Consider the following 15,352-nt stretch of genomic DNA (forward strand, 5'->3'; position numbering starts at 1 on the left):
GAAGAATTACAAGTGAGCTGAACGGATTTCATTTTGGATAGTCTAGAGTAACTTGATGCCTCAAACTCTACACACTGGAAAAGATAACATTACAACAAAATTGTCAAAGTTCAAGATGCCACGTATAGTGACAGAGATAATTATGGAATTGCTAAAGATGTATAAAAGCTGAGGCTTTCATGTTGTTGGTGGGGGAGTAGGGATGCAGGGATAGAAAGAGAAGTAGGGAGGCAGAATGAGTGGCCAACAATGGTGGGTCTGCTCTTCATCCCATGACTTCCACACACACGTCTAGATTTTCTCTTTGGCATGTCCTGTAATCCTCTTAATGAATATTGGAAATCACTATCTTTCACTTCTCTCCAGAATACTTTCCCAAAGGGTGAAGTTTACCACTTGACTGTGGTGTCCTTGAATGTTCTTCTTTGTGCTTCTCTATGGTAGAAACACCAAAACAAGGATGGTTCAACTTACTCCCTTCCTCACCTGCTATGGCTTTATCCCACAGAGCATGCCCAATATTTTTATTGAGTTCTGTCTCAAAAGACTCTAAATAGATCTGATAGCCCACTAAGAGACATAACATGAGATTAAACTATGAGCTTCTAAACAAATGTGTTGAAAGACTGCCCTATTTATTCATTTATTCATTAATTCAACAGTCAGATTAAGAGTACCTACTGTGTGCCATATCACAGACTATTCAGAAAAGCATTCATCATGCCCTATGTGGATGTCATATCCTCACATCCTTTGAGATGATGCATTCCTCTTGCTTTTTTATTTTTAAGTAGTTTTTTAGAGTTTATTTACCAGTCATGTATAAGGGTAGTTAAAGTTGCTGCTGCTGCTGTTTACTTGCTAAGTTGTATCTGACTCTTTGAGACCCCATGAACTGTAGCCCCCAGACTTCTCGGTCCATGGAATTTCCCAAGCAAGAATACTGGAGTGGGTTGCTATTTCCTTCTCCCAGGGATCTTCTTGACCCTGGGATCAAACCCACATCTCCTTGGAAGGTGGATTCTTTACCTAAGTGATACTAATTGTTAGACCCAACAGTCTTAAAAAGTTTCTGAATGCAGGTAACCTCAGGTAAATTTTGACAAAAGTCTTACAAGGTAATTGATAAAATCATAATAGGAGGATCTTTGACTGTACAGATGACCCTGATAATTTATGAACCTTCTCTGAAGATCTTTATAAAAGATCAACACCCCTGTAAAATGTTACAGACAATAATAAACTTGGATTGGTTGATCTTTTTGAGGTCATTTGAGCCCTAAGATCCTATGGTTAGAATCCATGTTTGATATTATAGATTCTAGGACAAACATCTACTCAGCTCTCTGATACCTTTTTGGCATCCCATGTAGGAAACCAAACAGTCTTTGGACTAATTTAAAGTACAGTGAACCCTCTTGTCATCACTGGTGATGGGGAAGGACTGTTTTATATCAAGATTTTACTGTGTATAGGTATTTTTGAAGCTATGATTTTATTCATATTGTAACTTATCCTTTTGTAATGAGCTATGTTATGACATTGACATTTATACAAAGTAGACTTGATGTTAGGAGAAGCCTCCTTGGTCTTGTCTTTATACCCTTTTTCCTCCAAGAGGTCTGGGAGTTGTTTTTTCCTCTCTCTTTACTATTGTCTGCCTGCATGCTCAGTCATGTCTGACTCTTTGTGACCCCATGGACTGTAGCCTGCCAGGTTCCTCTGTCCATGGGATCTTCCAGGCAAGAATACCAGAGTGGGTTGTCATTTCCTCCTCCAGGGGATCTTCCCTACCCAGGGATCAAACCCTGGTCTCCTGTGCCTCTTGCATTGTAGGCGGATTCTTTACCGCTGAGCCATCTGAGATAATCTCCTAATTTTTCTGACGTCTGCTGTTTTATGAAATAAAGTTTATTTACAACAGTTTTAGGTTTACAGAAAAATTAAGCAGATAGTTTAGAGATTTGCCATTATGCCCCCCTTCACACCCCCACACAGAATTTCCCCTCTTATTAACCTCTTGCATTATTACGGTACATTTGTTACAATTAGTGAACTTATGTTGATTCATAAACTAAAGGCAATAGTTTATTCAGATTTCCTTAGTTTTTACCTAATGTCATTTTTCTGTTCCAGGATCCCATCCATGTTACCACACTACAGTTACTTGTCATATGTCCCTAGACTCCTTTTGACTCTGGCAATTCCTCAGATTTTTTTTTTTTTTTTTTTTGATGATTTGGATAGTTTTAAGGCATATAGGTCCAGAGAAGGCAATGGCAACTCACTCCAGTACTCTTGCCTGGTAAATCCCATGGACGGAGGAGCCTGGTAGGCTGCAGTCCATGGGGTTGCGAAGAGCCAGACATGACTGAGAGACTTCACTTTCACTTTTCACTTTCATGCATTGGAGAAGGAAATGGCAACCCACTCCAGTGTTCTAGCCTGGAGAATCCCAGGGGCGGCAGAGCCTGGTGGGCTGCTGTCTATGGGGTCGCACAGAGTCAGACACAACTGAAGTGACTTAGCAGTAGCAGTAGCAGTAAGGCATATAGGTCATGTATTTTGTAGGATGGCTTTTTATTGGAATATGTAGTATATTTTCCTCATAATTAGCCTGGGGTCATGGGTGTTTGGGAGGAAGGCCACAGAGACAAATACAATTTTCTTCACAAGCTATCACAGGTACATATTATCAGCAGGACTTTTTGTTGATATTTACTTTGCATCACCTGACTCTGATAGTGTGTGTTAGGGTTTTCACCGTAAAGTCACGCTTTCCCCCCTTTCTATAGTATACTCTCGGGAAGGAAATTATTATGTGCAGTCCACACTTAGTGAGTAGAATTAGAGTCCACTTCCTTGAAGGCAGAATATTACCACAAGTTATTTGGGGTACTACTCTTCTCTCTCATTCATTTATGTAATTTATTGTTTTAAGTTTTAGTTTTGGTTTTTTTTAACTTTTGACTGTGCTGGGGCTTTATTACTGCATGCAGGCTTTGTCTAGTTGTGGTGAGTGGGGGCTACTCTCGTTGTGGTGGGTGGGCTTCTCATTGCGGTGGCTTATTTTGTTATAGCTCTTGGACTCTAGCGTGCAGGCTCAGTAGTTGTGGCCTGGGGAGTTGGCCTGCAGCATGTGGGATCTTCCTGGAGCAAGGAATGAACCTGTTTCTCCTGCATCAGCAGGCAGATTCTCAACCACTGGACCACCAGGGAAGTCCATGCATTCATTTATGTATTCAGTCGTTCATTTATATTAGTGTGGACTCAGGAATATTTATTTTATACTTTAGGTCCAATAGTATTTTTTGTTGTTGTTGTTCAAATTACTCCAAATTTGGAGATCTTTCACTTGGTTTCTGTAACGCTCTAACATACCCCCATCAATGTAGGTGTTTTTTTTTTTTTTGTATGTGCTTATTTTTTGGAACAAAGGGATGCTCTTGTTTTTTATTTCCATTTCATTTTGTACATTCATCTCTTTGCTTTTAATCTTAGTGATTTTTGTAGAAGTTGCTAGAAGATCACAGATGACCAGAACAAACTGATTAATGGTTTAGAAAAGTAGAATGACCTTACGCCTTTACTAGTCCCTCATCTATGACTTCAGATTGCAGTTAATAAGAATTCTTTTCATGCTTTATATTGATTTCCCCCAAATTTAAACTGTTTTCTATACTAGTAACCTGGAATTTGTGCGTGAAATCTTTCATAAATTTACAAAGCCTTCTGTGAATTTTAAATTCACTGAGTCAGCCTTAGTCTTTACAAAAAAGTAGCTAATATGTTTGTGCTCAGACATCATAGGCATTAGTTATAATTAATGAGTTAGAAGAAAACATTTTTCTGTATGAAATATTGAAATATGATATATTGTCTAAATAATTGAATGGCTATGTAGATTGATTATGCCCTAATAGTAATTTTAAGGGAGATAATGGACATTGAATATGATAAATAAGACAGTGATTCTCAGGGGGAAAAAAATGGAGTTTACATAAACTGCCTATGTATACAGATATTGTTATTTACACATAAGTGACATTAGAGATGCTCAGGCTTCTCTCATAAGGCCTGTCAGCATTTTCATTGTAAACTTGCTTTTCAAGGGCATATACCATCTCCTCTAAAATTTCATTTGGGATTTAAACTTGCCAAACACAATTGCAGACTGTGAAAATTTCTTTTGATAATTTAATCAGAATCATTTTTGTCCCAGTGCTTTGACTTGGGGAGAGCTACTTTCTTCCTGTGTTTTGATAAATGGTTGCTCTCTCATCTGAGAATGATGACTGTTGAATGAGAACATGGCCTTAAATTCTCTGAGTTTGATGGGTGGTGTGTAACATCATAACTCTTTGATTCTACAAAAGGCAACTTCAAGCAGAGAACATGTTTCCTAAATGACAATGTTCTTTTTTTTTAATGGCCTATTAATGTAGTCCCTTTGGGCTGTGCTATACTCCTCTGTTGATTTCTCTGCAATAACCAGTTAGAAATTATAAATATGAAAAAAAGAGTTTATTGGCAATAATTAAAATATCTTCAAATTCTAAGGACGACTTTAACAAGAAAAATATTAAGCCTATATTTTCTTCAAAATTATTAAAATTTCTAGAGAAACATAAAGTAAAATTTGATTAAAGGAAGAGATGCATCATGTTCTTTGCTAGGATATCTGAATGTCTAAAATATGCCAAGTTATCCAATTTAATTGATTTCAGTTCAGTTCAGTTCATTCTCTCAGTTGTGTCTGACTCTCTGCAACACCATGGACCACAGCATGCCAGGCCTCCCTGTTCATCACCAGCTGCTGGAGTCTACCCAAACCCATGTCCATTGAGTCGGTAAAGCCATCCAACCTGTCGTGCCCTTCTCCTCCTGCCCTCAATCTTTCCCAGCATCAGGGTCTTTTCCAATGAGTCGGCTCTTCTCATCAGGTGGCCAAAGTATTGGAGTTTCAGCTTCAACATCAGTCCTTCCAATGAACACCCAGGACTGATCTCCTTTAGGATGGACTGGTTGGATCTCCTTGCAGTCCAAGGGACTCTCAAGAGTCTTCTCCAACACCACAGTTCAAAAACATCAATTCTTCAGCACTCAGCTTTCTTCACAGTCCAGCTCTCACATCCATACATGACCACTGGAACAACCATAGCCTTGACTAGACGGACCTTTGTTGAAAAAGTAATGTCTCTACTTTTTAATATGCTATCTAGGTTGGTCATAACTTTCTCTCCAAGAAATAAGCATCTTTTAATTTCATGGCTGCGATCACTATCTACAGTGATTTGTGAGCCCCCTGCCCCAAAAGTCAGCCACTGTTTCCACTGTTTCCCCATCTATTCGCCATGAAGTGATGGGACCAGATGCCATGATCTTAGTTTTTTGAATGTTGAGCTTTAAGCCAACTTTTTCACTCTCCTCTTTCACTTTCATCAAGAGGCTCTTTAGTTCTTCTTCACTTTCCACCATAAGGGTGGTGTCATCTGCATATCTGAGGTTATTGATATTTCTCCTGGCAAACTTGATTCCAGCTTGTACTTCCTCCAACCCAGCATTTCTCATGATGTACTCTGCATAGAAGTTAAATAAGCAGGGTGACAATATACAGCCTTGACGTACTCCTTTTCCTATTTGGAACCAGTCTGTTGTTCCATGTCCAGTTCTAACTATTGCTTCCTGACCTACATACAGATTTCTCAAGAGGCAGGTCAGGTGGTCTGGAATTCCCATCTCTTTCAGAATTTTTCACAGTTTATTGTGGTCCACACAGTCAAAGGCTTTGGTGTAGTCAATAAAGCAGAAATAGATGTTTCTCTGGAACTCTCTTGCTTTTTCGATGATCCAGCGGATGTTGACAATTTGATCTCTGGTTCCTCTGCCTTTTCTAAATCCAGCTTGAACATCTGGAAGTTCACGGTTTATGTATTGCTGAAACCTGGCTTGGAGAATTTTAAGCATCACTTTACTAGCATGTGAGATGAGTGCAATTGTGCGGTAGTTTGAGCATTCTTTGTCATTGCCTTTCTTTGGGATTGGAATGAAAACTGACCTTTTCCAGTCCTGTGACCACTGCTGAGTCTTCCAAATTTGCTGACATATTGAGTGCAGCACTTTCACAGCATCATCTTTTAGGATTTGAAATAGCTCAACTGGAATTTCATCACCTCCACTAGTTTTATTCATAGTAATGGCTTCCTAAGGCCCACTTGACTTCGCATTCCAGGATGTCTGGCTCTAGGTGAGTGTGAGTGATCACACCGTTGTGATTATCTGGGTCATGAAGATCTTTTTTGTATAGTTCTTCTGTGTATTCTTGATTTAGGAAATTAAAATTTAATTTATGTTTCATATAAATTCAACACAAATTTCTGTTTACTTATTGACAATGATTCTGAAGTTCACTTTGGAAGAATAAAGATTTTAATAGTTAAAAATGTGTTTAAAATATCAATAAAAGATACTAAGATGTATCACCAAGTTATAGTAGTTATTAGTATGGTAAGGTTGTAAGAATGAAAGGGTGAATAAAATGAAACAGATAGCTTTGAAAAAGTATCATGCTTATGATTATAAAAGTCATGAACAATGGGAAAAAGAATAATTAAATAAATTGTTCTTTGAAAATTAGCCATTCGAGAGATAAAGGAGTTTACCATAAAACCTCAGATTAGAGCCCCACTTCACATTAGATGCCTAAATAACTTTTTGAAACATTTGAGTTAAATGTTGTAAAAGTTTAAAAATGTAAACAAATAGAGTTGGCTATTTAATTTTATGATGAAGAGAAATCCCAGAAGAAGGGTGTTGGGTTTAAATCTATAACAAACAACTTTTGTTCATAAGAAGTACAATTAACAACATGAAAAGGCAACTCATAAACATGCAAAATATGTGCAATGCATATGAAAAAGGTCTAATATGTATAATAGATAAATATCTCTTATAAGTCTTAAGAAAAATGTGAACCCTCCTATAGGAAAAAGGCAAAGATTTGAGTAGGAAATGCAAAGAAATGCACGTTGACAATAAACATATGGAAAATACAAATTAAAAGCAGATTTTTTGCCAATAATATTCATAAAGATTAGTTCTTATGAAGTTCTGAAGATAGGCAATCTCCTGTACTTATAGAAGAGAGTAAATATGATTTTTCTGGAAAGCAAATGGCAATATGTAAAAAATAATAAAGAACTCAATTTCTGCTCCAAGTAGGTGCATCAAAAGGTTGACCATTCACTTGCCTAGAACGCTCTTTTCCTCACTGCTGGGTCGCCCCTCTTTCTGGTTGTTCACCCATATTTCAAATTTGTCCTCTACTGAGTTTCTAGTTTGAGCGGGGAGGTACCATGTAGGATTTTCAAACAACCCTCAGTTGTTGCAAATGACTCAGCTTTGGGTTAAGACACTTAATCTAGCATGAAACAAAATGATGAGTGTAGGACTGGGGGTCAGGCATACCCTAGCTTTGCTACCAGGTGGGTAGTGACTTTAAGCAAATGGCCTAACCTCTCTGAACCATAGTCTGTTGTGGATGAAAAGATAAAATATGTATAAAACAGTTCATTGCCTGGAATATAGCAGGCAATTAAAATGGTCACTATTGTTACTACTATTGTGTATCAGGGACTGCAGGAGACCAATGAATTTCTCAAGAAATTATTGAGATTTTTAGGAAAAGGTACTTTATTGTTATTACTAATATCTAGTGCTACCAGAAGGACAGAATATGAACTGAGCTGCCAGTCTAAGTACTTAAGATATAAAGGAAAGAAGTAGCTCTCAGGAAATGTTCTAAGCAAGTGACTCTTAGAGACTTCATTTCTTCTATTTCTCTATTCCCAGCACCAAGCACAGTTCCCAGCAGGTAGTAATATGTAAAGACTTGTTGATTAGGTAGATAGATGACTGGCTGATGACTGGCTGGCTGAGGTCTGACAAATCAAACCCCCAGGGAGTAGTGTGAAGGAGTACAGTGCATGTGTGTCTGGAGAAAAGGGGCATATATAACTGGGAAGAGAAGGAAAAGGTAAGACAAAGGGAGTTGCAAGTTGTGAAAAGATATCTTCAATTTTTTGAGTTGCAGTCCTCATGACCTTTATGTTGTTTTCACACTCAACTAAAATAGCTGGGAATATACTGGAAGAAATTCAAACTCTTATGGTCTTACTAATGGACTTGAAAATACCCTCCTTCACTTCCACCCTCCTAGTGAAAATTAGTGACAAGATGACAAGGCAGAGACTACTCCAGGGAGCTATTGCTGAAGTCTGTGGGGATCCAGAATCTAGGCTAACAGAGCAAAAGGACCATGGCCAGAGTGACCTGTTTTCTGAACTTTAAATTGGGACACATGGTCTGACTAAAGATTTTTTTTTAATACATGAATGTATTCGTGGTGACAATCTAAAGAGATACATACGTCATATGTCCTTTCATAAATTACCGTTATTGGAAATAATAAAATTCTCTCAAATCGGAGCTGTCCTAAAAACTTGGAAGCATATGGTTGCCATGGTTTTTGGAATCTTTTAAAATAAGAGGATTCTGAAGGACTTTGAAAAGATTCAGTATTCTCACAGATTATGCACGTACATGCATGCGTGCGCGCGCACACACACACACATTTCTTTGTTGTAGGAAGTCCTATCAGGGTTTCAGACTGGTAATTTTTCCAAAGTCATGACCCCGGTACAAAAGCCCAGGCAGGACATGTTCAGCTTCAGAAGTGGTAGAGGGAAGTCAGGGCCAATAGATGTGATGTTAAGCTGACTTGACTGATGAGGGTAACAGAAACTAGACAGCAGGAATTCAGGAATAAAAAATGGGACTAGAAGGAAGAGTCAAGCATTTATTGGGATTGGAGTATGATAATTATGTATACTTTGTAAATAAACCAAGAAGTAGATACATTTGTTCAATGAGAAAGTTAATCTTTGCTGGAAGACCACAAGAGATGTCAGGCTTTATGAAAGATGAAAAGGGGCACCTACTCATTTGGCTCAAAAAGAGAATACTAGGATGAAGAGTGAAAGTGTTAGTCATTCAGTTGTGTCCGACTCTGTGACCGCATGGACTGTAGCATGCCAGGCTCCTCTGTCCATGGGATTTTCCAGGCAAGAATACTGGAGTGGGTTGCCATGCCCTTCTCCAGGGGATCTTCCCAACCCAGGGATTGAACCTGGGTCTCCCGCATTACAGGCAGACTCTTTACCAACTGAGCCACCAGGGAAGACCTAGTAGGATGAGGAAGGTTTTAAAGACAAAGGTGATATCCACCAGTCTTCATTCAGTTACTGAATATTCTTGGTGTGCAATAATAAAAATCTTCCAAGTTCCTGCTTTCATGGAACTTGATTCTAATGGGAAGACAAACAGTAAATGAATAAACAAATTTAGGCATAATGTGTTAGGTATAAATGTTATAAAGAAAATAACCCAAGACAAAGGGATAAAGAATGGTATAGTGCAGTAGGAATGGGTTTTGGCTATGATGGTCATCAGGGTCATCCTTATTCTTGAGGAGGTGACACTTGAACAGAAATATGAATGAAGTATAGTCAGTAACCATACAAAACCTAGGGAGAAGAGACTGGTATGGCAAACAGATTGATTAATAAGTCAATATGCCCTGAGGTGGGGTTAAGCTTGGAGTATTAGAAGAACTGAAAGCAAGCCAGTGAGGTTGGAGCTGAGTGATTTTGAGGGAGGCAGGAGCAGGTTGTGTGGGACCCTGTAGGCTGTGGTGGTGAATTCACTTTATGTTTGCCAGAAAGCCATTGAAGGCCTTTGAGCAGAGGAGTTATGAGATCTGATTTATGTTTTAAAAGATTACCTTGGTTGCTGGCTAGAAAGAGACTTGAGGAAGGCAAGAATTGAAACAGTGAGGCCAGTGTAAAAGCTTTTTGCCATAGCCTAGGTTCAGGCTGATAGTGGTGTGGATGAGAGAGTGGTGAGGACTGGTTAGATTCAGAAGATGTTTTGAAGGTAAACTTGATACAATTGCTGATCGCTTGGCTATGGGATAGAAGGGAAAGAGGAACCAGGTAGGGCACAAGGTTTTTAGTCTGAGTAACTGGGTAAGTAGTGGTGCTGTGTACAGAGGTGGAGTTATAAAGGTGGAGAATCAAGGGACAGATTTTGAACAATTTGAAATCTCTCTTACCTAGTGGCCAACAGGAGTAAGCAGTTGGATACATGAGTGTGAAGTTCAAGGTGTGGTCAGGATTGAAGTTACAATTTGAGGGGTGGATACATAGTATTTAACTGTGGGACTGGACAAGATAATCTAGGGGATGGGTATAGATACAGAAGAGCTCCCACAGATATGCATTCCATGGAAACTGCTGTCACTGAGATTTATTTGTTCAGTCAACACATGTTTTTGAGTGCTTATTTTGTGTTAGGCACTGTGCTAAGCTCTGGAAATATAGTGGAGAGCCAAATACAGCTTCTGTCTTTACAGACCTTAGAATGAAAAGCTACATGGCTGATAAAAGGATCAGGACAAAAATGTCACCTAGAAGGATAGACTAAAACATTGAGCTTTACAAAGATTAAAACAAACATAACAATTGCTAAGTCAATAAGACAGAGAAAATGAGTATTCAGGATATGTGTGGGGGTGGGAGATGGGAAAGCAGGAGGAGATCAGAGTCAGGGACACTTCCAGGAGTGAGGCTAAATATCTCTGGAGAACATATAGGCAAAGAAACCTTGGATAGAAAGTTTTGAGCCTATGGGAAAATATCTTTCTAACTCAGTGAAGGTATGGAATAGTAATACATTCACATTGTGCCAGAAAAGATATCCTAGAGTCACATTAGAGAAAAGATCAGAAAGGAAGGAAGTGGTTATGAGCTTAGGTTCCAAAGTCATGTGTGGATTAAAGTGAAAAGTGTGGAAAAGTATCTAGGAAGTTGCATGGCATATATGAATAAATGAATAAATAAGTGAATAAATGTTATCATATAATAATACTTACTCTGATGATAATAAATTTGAGAATCTTCTGCAGCTGAGCTAGTATTGCTCTTCATTAGTGTGTTATTTCCTCCCAACAAACTGAGGAAAGAAACTGAGTTAATTGAGGCTCATAGGTAAGCAGGTCAATGCTTGGTAAATATATCTGGGTTTGTACTGAAAAAAATTTTTTTTCTTAAATTGATCCTTTCATTTTTCATTGTTTGTTGGTCAGGATCTTTTCATATGTCCCCTCTCAGTTACCTCTGAGAGAAAGAAAATATTTTCTTTTTTTTTTTTTAATAAAACCACTACAATATTGTAAAGTAAGAAAATATTTTCTTTAATTGGGCATCTTACCATCTCTAGAGCAGTGCTTCTCAGACTTGAAGGTGCTCAGGAATCACCATGGGATTTTGTTAAAATGCAGATCTCCATTCAGTAGGTCTGGGGTGGGGCTTGAGATTCAGTGGTTCTAACAAGCTCCCAGGTGATGCTAATATTGGTGCGGCTTTCCATGAACCAAACTTTGAGGCGTGTGGAGCTAGGAAAACTACCTGGAAAACGCTAGAAAACACGGAGCTGGGGCAGTCAGTGACCTGAGTCTCAAATAAGTGAGGCATGCTTCACATGATTACTCCTGCTTCTCTTCTCGACCTCAGGTGGTTCTTTTACATTACAGCCGTGTAAGGGGAGCATTTCATGGTGGGAAACTGGGGTCACCAAAACAGAGAGCCTGCGCGTGACCGCTCACGGCCTCCGTGTTGTCCTGAAACAGATGTGAATGCACAGCTGTCAGCTACAGAGAAAGCTCCTGAGGAAAATCTCCAGGGAGCCATATATCTTCCTTTTATCATTTTCCTCTTCATGATGTTTTCTTTTCTCAATCCCATGAAAAATCACATAATGGGATTTTTATTGTAACCTGTTTGAATGGATAGGACAATGGAGAAATATTGCAGCCAAGAAAGTGTTCCCACAACTAAAGGAAGTTTATCTGAGAAATGTTTGTGGCAGAACATAAGCCACTATTAGAAATAAAATTTGGGCAAGATGAAAAATCATTCAAAATAAATTGCATATTGTTTATCAGAAATACTTGTAGCATACAGAAAGGTTTTAATTATGATTATTGAGATAAAAATTGTGGCTTTCAAATATATTGTTCCAATATGACCAGCATATTTTATTGCAAAAATAGTCCTTCCTCAAGAAAGGCCTCTGATAAATGGAGATTGAAATAGACAGTATACTCTGATGCCACTGATTATCATCAGATATCTTGGCCTTTTCAACATGATCCACTCTTTTTTTTTTGATCCACCCTTTTAATGAATGAAACATGGAATTTTATTCCATCACTTTAGAGGCATTTATTATCTTTGTATATTGTCCAGTCTTTCTTTGTTGTTTGAAATCATTTAGTTTTCCATCCACAGCCCTTTAGGAATTTTTCTGTGCATGATTGATAGATACGAGAGCAGTATAGTGAAGTGTTTAAGCTCATGGCCTTTAGAGATTGATTTGAATCCTCCTGTTGCCACTTATTACCTGTGTGACATTAGAGAGCCAATTTAAGGTTCTGGTGTCGGTTTCTTCATCTGTGAAATGGGAATAATAATAGTCCTTAATTTATAGAGTTGTAAGTAATAGTTAATACTTTAAACCAGCCTAAACTATGGCCAGTGTGCTTGTGAACACTTACTAAGCTTTTAAAATATTTTGGATAATCTTATTAATGATGTTAGATGGTAAACTGTTTCATATCAGTGTTTATGTTGTATCTCCCCAGCTAGACTACAAATACATTTTAATTATGGGAGCAATATCTTTTATGTTCTGTTTATTACCTTCAATGCATTGCTATATCTGTATGTTTGCCATCGTCACAATGGATTTGGTTTGCAGATGCAACTACCATGAAGTAAATTAAAAAAAAGAAAAATAGAGACTGTAATTAGGAAACACTGCCATCAATAAGCAAGTAATGAGGTGGGGTAAATGGAAAGCATATTTTCTCACTAATAATTAATACTAATTATAATAATCCTATTTATCAAGTACCTACTTTACTGTGTTAGACACTATCTTTTATTCTTCATGTTAATTATATGAATCAGAAAACTGAAACTCATAGAAATTTAGTAACAAGTTTCAGGCCACTCAAATAGGAGTCACACTTATTACTCACTAATTACATATACTCCTTTGGCTTATTCCTTTTTTAAAAAATCTGAGATATGATTCTTGGTTAAAAGAGCTGAATTGAGTTCACATAACAATTCTGCTTCTCACTGTACCTGTGACAAGTTGGACTTCAGAACCCATGTTTGTACAGAAAAACTCTCTCTAAATGTAAATCTGAAGCTTCTTTGTAAAAGACTTTATCCTCTGTCATTTCCTGGGAGCTCTTGCCTCCAGAACTACATAAGTTGATCATTTCCTACAAATCTTTAGTTACTGCCAACCCAAGATGACGCATCCTCTGTTATCATGCCCCAGGATTTGTCCTCTTTTTCCTCATAGGTATAATTTATGATAATGCATTTCTGATTTTCCACTCAATGAGAATAATCTGGATGTGAAAACATTGTATTTCTCCATCTGTTTCAACACTTGGGCTAGTGATCACATTTTAATTAGTAAAGCAGTGGTCCTGAACAGAAAGAGAATGATCAATACTGTTGTTTCAAGTCCAGTTGTACTATAATGAACATCTTGGCTATAAACTGGATTCCTTTGGTTGACTTATAGTCTTGGCATTGGCAGATGATTAAACCAGTAAAAATCTCCTAGTTCTACTTTACCTGGAGCCAATCATTTTAAGAGTTTTTCCTTTCTCTCCTGATCACTTCATTTACTATTCTTTATGGAGTGTGTGTTGAGTGGAGGACTTGGTCAAGGTAGATGTAGAGATGGTGATAGATCAGAGAGTAGGAAGATCTTGATTGTACTTTATTCCCAAGTATCCTTAGTATAAGAATATATTTTGCCTTATGTTGATTCAGTCACCTGAATAATATGCATCTTTAAGGTTTCGATTACAGTTCCTTCATCATTTGCTTTTCTTCCAATTTGAGTATCATTTGCAAACTAGGAAATGTTTTCAATATCCTCATCCAAATAATTACATTCATATAAAAAATCTGTTAATGAAACATTAGAGCTAAGGGCTTAATTGCTGAAAAATCAACTCTCAGAGCTAGAAAATTCGGTTAAGATTCCATGGCAACAAGATCTATTATTAACTGTATAAATGTTATCTAATAACATTTTGAAATTAACGTGCTAGTTTAGGTGCTTTCAAGACTATATATAAAGGTAAGGTGCTGTTTAAAAATAAAATAGTCTGTTTAAATAGTTTCTCTGGATGAAAATTTTGGAAAACTTCCAGTTTCTTCCAATTATTTTAATCCTTATCAAATTTTATGTTCATTTTTCTAACAGTTAATGAGAAAATGCTCCATTTCTTTTGAAATACAACAGCACTTGATATCCAAGTCTTACTTCTGTCTCAGTTTTTTCTAAAGAAAAAAACTAGCAGAAAAGAAAAATGCAAATACAAATGTAATGAAGTAGGAAAGTTGCTATAGGATGTGTCTAAGAAGGGAATCCAGGAGAGCAGGTCATCCTTTGAAGGAAAAAAACTTTAGACGTGAGAAAATATTTTTGCAATTTTAAAGTGTAATAAGTATACAAAAGTATCTGAAGTTGAATGAAAGATATTACATGCTTATTTGCCACAAAGAAGTGAAAACTGGCCTAGGTTAATAAAAATGAATGTAGAAAGGTAGCAAGAGTTTTTAGTAAGCACTTTATTCATATCAAAGCAAAAAGGATTGAATACTGAAACTATTGAATGTATGACTGAGGACTTCTAGTAAGCACATTGAACAGATGATTCAGAAGTGGGAAACACCACTGAGATTTTTCTCACAATGCCCATGCTACAGATGGCAAAACAAAGGCCCAGGGCTGGGCAGTAATTTTTCCAAAGGCACACAGTAATTATAGCAGCCTAAGCATGTGGAAGAATGCCAGGTTCCATTCTTCCAGAGCAGGGGGGACATCATCATGAGAGATGATAGTATTCAAACACTGGAAGAAGCATTTATTGGAAATATGTTGTTTATTCATCACTATGTTGGTTATCAGAGGGGATCCCAAACAAAAAGACATAGTATTTGTCCATGAGAAGATTTTTATCAAATTGGGAAGACAAGGGTCTAACATATTTGCAGCAGCACCTAGAGGACAAGTCCAAATTCAGATAAACCGTGAAGATCTAAAAGACTGCACAGCACAGACTAAGTACATGTTGCTGGAGCAATTCTGAGTAAAGGTAGTTATGGGGTGAGGTGACTAAAATATGGGACTTAAGCTG

General features: G+C 37.5%; 1 protein-coding gene and 1 non-coding gene across 4 annotated transcripts in view; one reads left to right on the forward strand and one right to left on the reverse strand.

Moving 5' to 3' along the window:
- Positions 1-15,352, forward strand: part of TENM1 (teneurin transmembrane protein 1) — an 891,941-nt gene that overhangs the window by 125,111 nt on the left and 751,478 nt on the right. The window lies entirely within an intron of this gene.
- TRNAY-GUA lies at positions 9,167-9,238 on the reverse strand. Its single transcript has one exon. It is a non-coding gene; the product is annotated as a tRNA-Tyr (tRNA).

Source organism: Cervus canadensis, chromosome X (genome assembly GCF_019320065.1).
Source record: "Cervus canadensis isolate Bull #8, Minnesota chromosome X, ASM1932006v1, whole genome shotgun sequence".
Taxonomy (NCBI): domain Eukaryota; kingdom Metazoa; phylum Chordata; class Mammalia; order Artiodactyla; family Cervidae; genus Cervus; species Cervus canadensis.